Below are 11,410 nucleotides of genomic sequence, written 5' to 3'. Positions count from 1 at the left end.
GGAATTTTGAAGAACGATAGTAGGAACATCGGCATACTAGTCAGTACTGAGTTAATCAACACTACCCGACCTCCATAAGACATTAGCTCACCCTTCCAGCAACTAAGCTTTTTTTTTCTATTCGATCTTCGATGCATTTCCGTTCTTTATTGGATAACTTACGGTGATGAATCGGTATACCCAAATAAGTGAATGGTAAAGAACCCAATTCACACCCAAACAATTGTATATATGTGTCTTGTTCGTCTTTGGCCTTCCCAAAATAGAACAACTCACTTTTGTGAAAGTTTATCTTTAAACCAGACAATTGTTCGAAAAGACATAGAATAAGTTTCATATTACGTGCCATAGCGATGTCATATTCCATGAATAGGATAGTGTCGTCAGCATATTGTAAGATGGATACTCCTCCATCAACCAGATGAGGGACTAACCCCTCTACTTGGCCATGCTGCTTGGCCCTGCCAATAAGAATGGCTAACATATCGGCCACTATATTAAACAAGACAGGAGACATGGAATCTCCATGTCTCACACCCTTGTGTGTCTGAAAATAATGACCGATATCATCATTAACCTTGATTCTGACACTACCCTTCTGGACTTGAGAACCCACTTGGTTCCGACAGACCTCACTAAAACCTTTCATGCGCATTGCCTGTTGTAGGAAAGGCCACTTAACATTATAATACGCCTTCTCAAAATCCACTTTGAAGATAACCCCATCTAGCTTCTTTGAATGAATTTCATGTAGCGTTTCATGCAAAACGACCATCCCCTCAAGTATATGTCGTTCTGGCATGAACGTTGTTTGGCTCGGTTGTACCACTGAATGGGCGATCTGTGTCGGTCTATTAGTACCCACTTTTGTGAAGATTTTGAAACTCACATTGAGAAGACAGATTGGCCTGAATTATTCAATTCGAACTGCCTCTTATTTCTTTGGCAATAGCGTAATCATGCCAAAATTAAGATGAAACAGCTCTAATTGACCACTAAAGAAATCATGAAACATAGGCATAAGATCACCCTTAATAATATGCCAACATTTCTTATAGAAATCAGCTGGAAACCCATCTGGTCCTGGTGCTTTATTCGATTTCATTTGTGAGATTTCATCTAGAACCTCTTTCTCAATAAACGGTGCAGCCAAAATATTGTTCTCTTCTACCTGTAGCTGCGGAATATCACCAATTATAGACTCGTCTAGGGACACCGTACTTGCTTCCGAATGTCCAAAGAGTTGTTTATAATAATTAGAGATATATGCCTTCAGGTTCTCATGCCCTATAATTGTCCCCTCGTCCTGTTCCGGCTGAATAATTTTCTTCTTCCTATGTTTGCCATTCGCAATCATATGGAAAAATTGTGTATTGTCATCCCCTTGGACAACCTTAAGCACTTTGGTGCGCAGTGCAATTTGGGCTCCTCTTCTCTAAGAAGCGCTCGAAGGCTTAGCTCAGCTTCGGACTTAGAACTTTGCTCATTCACCATAAGCAGGGTACTCTCTGCTTTTAAATCTAAAGCTTCAATTAAACTAGTAAGTCTCTCTTTTTCTTGTTTGTAAATCCCACTTTCGTTTCTGGCCCAACCTCGCAAAAATTGTCTCAAATGATGTATCTTATTTTGCCATCTCTCAATACTAGTGTTTCCACTAACCGGAATGGCCCATTCACGTGTGATGATCTCCAAGAAGTTTTCTTTCTCGAACCAACTAAGTTCGAAAGAGAAAGCATTCTTATTCGCCACGTGAGTGGACTCACCCAAGTCTACAAGCAATGGTGTATGATCTGAGATCGCTCTTTGCATCGCATGAATCAACACCAAAGGATATTTTTGTTCCCATTCCACACTAGTAAGTACCCTATCCAACTTCTTTTTTTCTATACGTTGGAATGGGCAACGAGTTGGCCCAAGTAAACTGTCTACCGGTGAGTTCAATTTCTATCAAATTCAGACTCTCGATAATCATATTAAACATCATAGCCCACCGACTAACAAAATTGTCATTGTTTTTTTCATCTCTCCTCCGAATTATATTGAATTCACCACCGACAAGGATCGGTAGAGTCTCATCTCCACAAATCCGCACCAAGTCGGCTAAGAAATCTGGTTTACGTTCAGGTTGTGCTGCACCATGCACCGCTACGAGAGACCATCGGAACCCATCCAATTTTGATCTCACCCGAAACTTAACCGCAAAATCACCCCGAACCACGTTAAGGACCTCAAGAGTTTCACATTGAACACCTAGTAAGATCCCACCAGATCTTCCTCTAGGAGGTAAGATGTGCCTATCAAAATCAATTCCTCCGGCCAAAGTTGCAAGGAATTGTGAGGTAAAATTATCACGTCGTGTTTCTAAAAGTGCAATAAAATCTAAATGTTGCTCCACTGTTGTTTCTGCCAAGAACCTTCGTTTAGCCAAGTCAGTGATACGTCTCCAACGTATCTATAATTTTTGATTGCTCCATGATGTATTATCTACTGTTTTGGGCAATATTGGGCTTTATTTTCCACTTTTATATTATTTTCGGGACTAACCTATTAACCAGAGGCCCAGCCCAGATTTGTTGTTTTATGCCTATTTTAGTGTTTTGAAGAAAAGGAATATCAGACGGAGTCGAAACGGAACGAAATCAACTGGAGAAGTTATTTTTGGAAGGAAACACACCCGATGGACTTGGACCCTACGTCAAGGAAGGAACGAGGTGCTCACGAGGGTGGGGAGCGCCCCCCCTAGGGCGTGCCCCCTGTCTCGTGGGACCCTTGTGGCTCCCCTGACGTACCTCCTGCACCCATATGTACCCACGTGACCTAAAACTTCTAGAACGCAACATAGATCGGGAGTTCCACTGCCAGAAGCCTCCGTAGCCACCAAAAGTCAATCGGGACCCTGTTCCGGCACCCTGCTGGAGGGGGGAACCCTCACCGATGGCCATCTTCATCATCCCGGCGCTCTCCATGACGAGGAGGGAGTAGTTCTCCCTCGGGGCTGAGGGTATGTACCAGTAGCTATGTGTTTGATCTCTCTCTCTCTCTCGTGTTCTGGATTTGGCACGATCTTGATGTATCGCGAGCTTTTCTATTATAGTTGGATCTTATGTTTCTCCTCCTCCTCTTCTCTCTTGTAATGAATTGAGTTTCCCCTTTGAAGTAATCTTATCGGATTGAGTCTTTAAAGATTTGAGAACACTTGATGTATGTCTTGCCGTGGATATCTGTGGTGACAATGGGATACCACGTGCCACTTGATGTATGTTTTGGTGACCAACTTGCGGGTTCCGCCCATGAACCTATGCATAGGGGTTGGCACACGTTTTCGTCGTGATTCTCCGGTAGAACTTTGGGGCACTCTTTGAGGTCCTTTGTGTTGGTTGAATAAATGAATCTGAGATTGTGTGACGCATATCGTATAATCATACCCACGGATACTTGAGGTGACATTGGAGTATCTAGGTGACATTAGGGTTTTGATTGATTTGTGTCTTAAGGTGTTATTCTAGTACGAACTCTAGGGCTGTTTGTGACACTTATAGGAATAGCCCAACGGATTGATTGGAAAGAATAACTTTGAGGTGGTTTCGTACCCTACCATAATCTCTTCGCTCGTTCTCCGCTATTAGTGACTTTGGAGTGACTCTTTGTTGCATGTTGAGGGATAGTTATGTGATCCAATTATGTTAGTATTGTTGAGGGAACTTACACTAGCGAAAGTATGAACCCTAGGCCTTGTTTCCACACATTGCAATACCGTTTACGCTCACTTTTATCATTAGTTACCTTGCTGTTTTTATAATTTCAGATTACAAAAACTATTATCTACCATCCATATACCACTTGTATCACCATCTCTTCGCCGAACTAGTGCACCTATGCAATTTACCATTGTATTGGTTGTGTTAGGGACACAAGAGACTCTTTGTTATTTGGTTGCAGGGTTGCTTGAGAGAGACCATCTTCATCCTACACCTCCTACGGATTGATAAACCTTAGGTCATCCACTTGAGGGAAATTTGCTACTGTCCTACAAACCTCTGCACTTGGAGGCCCAATAACGTCTACAAGAAGAAGGTTGTGTAGTAGACATCAGTCAGCTAGACCTCTGCTATTCCAAAAGATTCCTTTCATATGTCATCATGGAATTTTTTTCTTAAGCTTAACTCTAGCGCTTCTACGAACTGCGGAGGTAGGATAAATCTTTCGTTCCAGGGTCGCTTAGGCTTCTCCCCAGCACCCTCCGTACACGTATGTTCAACATAACACAAAACAGTGCCCTCCGTAACTAGAGGCTCTACCGTGTCCATACTCTCTGACCCCTCCTCATCCTCGGCATCATCACTTGGCAAAAGATTATTGCAAATGTTTTCTAGGGCTACAATTCCTAGATTATTCATGTCATCCTCATTCGTGGTTTAACTGATGCAAGGTTCCTAATTATTTCAGAGGCCCGTTCTGCTTCTAAATCCAAAAGACCATTAACAGATTTCGCTACCTCTTTTTCATTGAACCCAAAGTAATTCCTAAGTTGTTTGCCTTATCCATAATTTCATGTTCGAAAAAATGCATAATTGAACAACTTCTATCAAAAGACATACCTGTAGTTGCCTCGACATCTCGAAGCATGGCCGCCCTCTTGGCGCGCGCTAACTGCGGGTCATCAGCATCAGGTTGTTCCTGGATCCGGTTGCTGACACGCCTGCCAGACGTAACCGGATCCGGGATCCCACCGAAGGTGACGAGCTCCTCCATAGTCCTCTCCGGAGGTGAGTGCTCCCCACTCGGACGCCCATCCCTAAAGGCTGGTGAAGAAGGGATAGGCACGGCCGAGCGAGCAACCACAGCCGCAATGGTGGGAGCTGCGACCGTGGAGCCACCTGCTCCACCGTCCCGCTCCCCCCAATCCGGCATCGTGGCGCGGAGACGACAACGACGAGTTGCGGGTCTCCTGCCTGCACCCCGCTCCAAGCTGTCCAGGACTGCCCCGTGGTGAGAGAGCAGGGCGGGCCTCCTACCCGCGCCCCTCCCCCAACTGGCCAGGTATAGTCGAAATTGGGCCGGGGATGCGAGCCTCCTGCCCATCATCCCCCAATCGCTATCGGTATATCGGTTCCCTGCAAGTCCTGAACCTCGGAATCAACCCTCTGGGACAAAAGCACATTAGAAGAACCAACAGAAGGGAGCAACACCGGTGGTAACTCGAGCTCCTCAGGGTCGTCTGCCTCCACCCGGTTGCTCCATAACCGACTAGGTGCAGACCAAGCACCAAAAGAACCAAACCTAAGCGTGTTAATTGGTGTCGTGGAAGACGGTCCCTTGGCCGTAGCCGCCTTATCTGTCTGCGACTCTGGCCCCTTGGCCGACTCTTGTGGATTACTCTCAGGACCCTTATTCCTGATTCCCGAGGCTCCATCTACCTCAGTCGTATCCATGTCCTGAAGATCATCTCCCTCCTGTGGTACCGACGTATCCTCAATGTCAAGCTCGAGCACATATGTAGCCCCGCCATGTGTCCACTTGACCACATCTGGCATGTGCTGCAAACTGAGCACACTCACAAGAAGCCTCGCAGCTCCGTGAGCTCGAGTAAACGGCATGTCAACCTGCTTCGTCTTACCAATGAGTGAGCCCAAGCTCCAAGAAACCAGAAAATGATTAATATATTTGCGCGGTGCCCTAAAGAAACGGACCCACACCTTCTCTAACGGTGTACCCTCGGGCTCCTTCTCTGTCCACTCATCAAATGCAATGACAATATTCATGCTCTAAACTCTACACAAGCCATATTTGAGAACATGCAATTGATCCTCCTTAGTGGGGAAGTCCACCTTGTAAGTCTGATCCTCCAACTTGACAAGGTCCCACTGATAATCGCCTAGTACAAGATCCCTCAACTGCCGCACAATCTGTGCCTCTGTCAAAATCCCATTAGTAACCTTGACTACTGCGGGGAAGCTACTCTCAGGCCTGGACATTCCAGGGCCTAATACCAAACAGACATCGCACCAAAGCCTAACATCTAAAGCCGGGTGTCCCATCCAAGCCACTACCTGGATTGGGTCCCACACCGATCTGGCACACTCCTAGTGAGCATCGCACGCTGCAAGGGCCGTCACCTCCATTATCCCTCAGTCCATCCTCAGAGCAGAACTGAAGCACCGACCTTGCCAGGCCTCTCTGCCATCAACGCTACCATGACGCCAGACAGCTTCCTCCTCCTGCGCGAGTCCATCTTCGCGCATCAGACGCCGAATCTCCACAGCGCCACGCCGCCGAGATCCGCCACCATCGATGTGTAAGATGAAGCACCGCTCCGCCAAAGACGCCGTCCTCTGGTCCCTCGAGCCCGTGTGCACCTCCAAAAATGACGCCCCCAAGGGGGAAACGACACCAGAGAGCCGCAATCATCCGATCTACTGATTTAGGGTTTCCCCCGGAGGTAGCGGAGAGTGGCCTTGAACTTCTCCTCGGCGATGCCTTCAGGAAGGAAACGACGCGGACATCGTCGCCATCGTCGGCCTTGGCAATAGCCAATAGCAGGTTTTCACCCAGATTTGATCGAAGACCTCCATCTCTTGTGCACGGGCCGCTGCCATCCTTGCTGGGATCTGGATGATCCAGGCCGCCACTGCCAGATCTCAGCAAGGAAAAGTCCCCCCACCGAGACCCGCCGGCCGAGCAGGGGAGGCCGAGACCGCGCCCGCAGGACCAGATCCATGATGGATTCGTGACCGCGCCGTCGCCCCGAAGCCAACCCCTCGCGCAGCCGCCACGGCCTGGCACCCGCTCGCGCCACCGTCTGGCCACCGCGCCGCACGACGCGCCCTCGCCGCATCAGTCAAGACTCCGCCGCGCCGCCGCATCTCGCGTTACAGACGCACGCCAGAAGGAGAAGAAGGGCCCCGCCGCCGCCTACGCGCACCGGGCTTTGCCCGGCGGCGCCTTCTGGCGGCGGCGAGGGGAGGGGATGGTGTAGGAGGCGGGTGCGGGCGCGGGGTGGGGGCTAGGGTTCCCCTGCCGCCGCCCGCGAGAGCGACGCGAGGGACGAGGGTTGGGGAGGTACGCCTCGTGAGATCCCCTTATAAGGGGTGTGCTTCAGTACATCCCCTTTTACAAAAGTCATTAGGAGTTCACATGCAGATTAGTGGTTGAGATTAAGATGTTCTTTTGTTGCAAAGGGTATTATAGTCTAGTTTTTACGTGGGCCTCCTTAAGTCAGTCCTTTTAAAACAATATTAGTCATTCATTTCAATGTAAAATAAAATTTATTTGATTCATGCATGTAGGACTACAACTGTAGTGTCGAGTACCATATGGCTCATTTCCTGGTGAGCGAAGGCAACACAGAGACGTTGCAGATTGATACAATTGCTCGGAGCTCAACGAAATGGATAGGTGCCGATGTGCTTGTGTTCAACACTGGTCATTGGTGGTCTCATTGCAAAACCAAAGCTGGGTGAGATAATGTTTTTAACAAATGTTCGATAAGATATTTGATATTGCCAAGTTCACACACACACACACCAGCGGGAATGAACTTTATGCACCTGGGGTTCACGTGAACACAAAAGATTTAATAGAAAAACTAAGCTTTCAAGTATATGTTTCATAACTACCAAGATTAGAGAACTCGATTATTTTTCATGTCGCGAAGGGTGTTTTAGCACGCTGCAAATGCGTAAATTGTGTACACATTGATATTATCTTGCGATGATCCTAGCTTCCTGTGTGTATTTGAAGGGGATACTTTTCTCATATTACAAATGTGTTTTCGTGTTGTTGTGTATGATTTGTCTAAACCTCGCTTACTACGCAACAACCCATTTTAACTAGTTGCTGCAATGGATGACTTTCTTTTGCATGTCTTGATTTTGTTGCTTCATGGACATGTTCAAAATGTTGCAACATCATTGCATGCTTTTCTACGGATCGTATGTGCAAGTGTTGCAACAATGTTGTGTGGATGTTGCGCGGGGGGATTTAGTGTTGGAATGATCGGATGTTCCAACTCTCACATTTTAGTTAGATTTTCTTTGGCCCTGCCCACTAATTAACGATTGCATTTGCTTTGCTTGCAGGGTGAACTATTACCAAGAAGGAGATGTCGTCCATCCGTACCTGGAAACGAACACCGCTTATCATAGGGCCCTAACCACATGGGCGTCGTGGATTGGCCACCACATCGATCCACTGCGAACGCAAGTTTTCTTCCGGACATCGGTCCCAACACATTACAGGTTAGCGAGCTTGCCACCTCAGATCACAATCTATCAACCGTGGCATGTGTCAGAGCAAAACTAACACAATATGTTGTTGGTTCTAGAGGCGGAGAGTGGAATTCAGGGGGAACTGTAGAGAAAGCACGATACCCATAGATGGCATCGCTCATGCGAGGCGGCAACCGTCGGTGCCCAAGGAAAATGCCATCTTGGAGCAAGTGGTGAAGCATATGAAGACCCCCGTGACGATCATGGACATCGTGTTTCTCTCTGGGCTTAGGGTAGATGGCCATCCGTGTCTATATACGGGAGGAAGAGGAAGAAGATGGGAGGAGTTGAGTCGAGCATCCAGGATTGCAGCCACTGGTGCCTTCCTGGAGTGCCTGATACGTGGAATGAGCTATTGTTCTACCATCTAGCAGCACCCTCGCAAAAGCACTAACGATGATATGCCTTTTACGTGAATAATATAATTTGTGCATAAAAAGAGCATGTGTCGTACTCATTTTCTTGTACCCCTCATTTTCTTTTTCTTGTGACACAAAATGCATGATGGAGCTTGTATCCAAAGGATATATGAAGATCTCATAATCTTCAAATCAAACGCCCTCTTTGTTGTCTCAATAAATAGGCGAAACACTTGGTAGGCATGGACGATAATCATGATTGAGCTTTATCATAAAGCAATAGAACAGCAAGGTGACTCGGTTTCCAAAAAAAGAAAAGCACGAGGAGGAGACAAATCCTTTAGAAAATAAGAGTACCGTGCATTCTAATAATACTCTTTTCGTTCCAAAATAAGTGTCTCAACTTAAATTCAATTTTGTTCGTCAACTTTAGTTTGTGAGAAACCCTCCGCGTGATGTTTTTCTGCGTCACAATGGGTGGACACGGATGGAGGGTGGCCTGTGCGGGGCCAGCTTTTGCCCGTTTTAGACAGTGGGACGGGGGATGACCTGTTCTATTTCAGGAAAGGGAGCACTCTGTAGGCAAAAGACGCCCCTTTATGCAAAAGGAACAGTATATAATTGTCAATAATGCACTACTGTATGTATAATCTTCTGCAACCACCATCTTTTTTCCAACCGGGCTCACACCTCTTTCCATTAATTTTGCAATCAACGGAAATACATCGGTCTGTTACTGTTTGTTTGGAGAGCAACGCAAAATGAGCATCGAGCCGAATAAGACCAACTACCAAGCAAAGGAGACTGAAAGGGGAAGAGCGGGTTGGTGCATCGCCAGGAAACCCACTGCATGATAGCCCTGAAGCGGACTATCAGCCGTGGGGCGAAAACCTGACGACACAATCAACCAAAGCTCGCTACAGATTTAACCTGACTAGAGTCTAGCCTTGAGAGGATAGGATAATCAACACCAAAAGGAGCGATCCAGCGGGCATCAAACCCCAGTGGATATAAGGCTAAGCTAAGATGAGACTATCATGATCTAACCAATCTGTATGCCATCACCATCTCCCAGCAGAAGCCTGCCACGCGCATAAGGTCTGTCCGCCAGCGCCGCTGCCACATGAGCCAGTCTCTTCACGCCATCCTGGAATTTCCTCCTGTCATCCTCCTTAAGCAACCCTGCCCAGTATAACATAAAAGAGCAAGCGGTGAAGACAGCCTCCAGCGGAGAACGAGCATTATACTTATCAAAAGTAGTTTTGTTGCGAAGGCACCAAATTCCCCAGCATACTGCCGCAATGACCATCATATAGAATTTTTTGCCTCCAGGGAACAAATTATACATCCAAGCCAGACTTTGCCATATTGACCTGGGAGCACAGGAGGCCCCAACAGTCCACCCCAGCACCCCCCAAACTGTGCGGGCGAGAGGGCAAGTGAAAAAAAAGATGGTTAGCAGTTTCCACATTAGTACAAAAAGAGCACACCGGGTTCCCTGGCCAATTCCTCCGCCACATGTTATCGCGCGTGAGAACAGCATTTTGGAATAATTGCCATAGGAAATTTTTTATTTTCAATGGGATAGTCGCTTTCCATACCCACTTATAATTAGGGCTAGATAAGTCTCTCTCTAGCCACTTATATACAGATTTAGTGGTGAATCTACCTCCCCTATTCAGAGACCAGGAAATAGCATCAGGGTTCTCATTCAGATGCAACTTCTTAGCCTCACACACCATCCACTTCCATTGTTCCTCCAGCTCTCCAAAGAGTCTACGTCTGAAGGGAAGATTATATTCATTGTCTACAAAAGAGGCGATAGAACAATCTTGATCTTGACAGATATCATACAAAACAGGGAAACGATCCCGCGGGATATCATTTTCCACCCATGGGTCATGCCAAACCCTTGCCAGGTCCCCCTTGTTAATATTGACTCTTCTCCCGGCCATATAAACGTCTTTGACCTTCATGATAGATTTCCAACAGGGAGAGTCAGAGAAGCGGCTGCGAATGTTCGCGACCGTTTTGTTTCTGAAATATCTTGCCCGGATGATGCGTTGCCATAACCCATCACCAGTTTCCAGTTTCCACCACCACTTCACAAGTAGGCTGATATTTTGTTTGTGAAGGTCTTTTATGCCCAAGCCACCAATATTTCTCGATCGGCAAATTCTAGCCCATTTAACCATATGATAAGCACGCTTCTTATTCTTCCTCCTCCAAAAGAAACGTCTGTGATGTTTGTTAATCTTTTCTATCAATGTTTTGTTGAAAAGGAACATCGACATCAAGTAAGATGGGATACCATCCAAACTAGAATCAAGCAAGGTGAGCCTAGCACCAGAGGAGGCTGCATATGCCACCCATGCATCCAGTTTCTTGACCATTTTAACATCCAGGGAATCCAACTCAATGTTCTTAAGAGTGGAATAAGTAACTGGAACTCCTAAATATTTCATAGGTAAAGATCCCACACGACAGCCAAACAGATCAGCATATATGCTGTCCGTGTCATTATCTCCTCCCACCACAAACACTTCGCTCTTATCATAGTTAATTTTTAAGCCAGACATAAGTTCGAAAAGATACAACAACAGCTTGATGTTGATAGCTTTGTCAACATCATGTTCGAAGCACAGGACAGTATCGTCTGCATACTGCAGGATGCCTACCCCTCCTTCTACCAACACAAAAGCAAGCCCCTTAATGAGATTATTTTTTTGGGCTGAAATGACCATCTTAGTCAGGCATTCTGCCGCAAGATTAAAAAAAAAGGAG

The sequence above is a fragment of the Triticum aestivum genome, chromosome 4A, assembly GCF_018294505.1.
Source record: "Triticum aestivum cultivar Chinese Spring chromosome 4A, IWGSC CS RefSeq v2.1, whole genome shotgun sequence".
Classification (NCBI taxonomy): domain Eukaryota; kingdom Viridiplantae; phylum Streptophyta; class Magnoliopsida; order Poales; family Poaceae; genus Triticum; species Triticum aestivum.
This window is presented reverse-complemented; position numbering follows the sequence as displayed.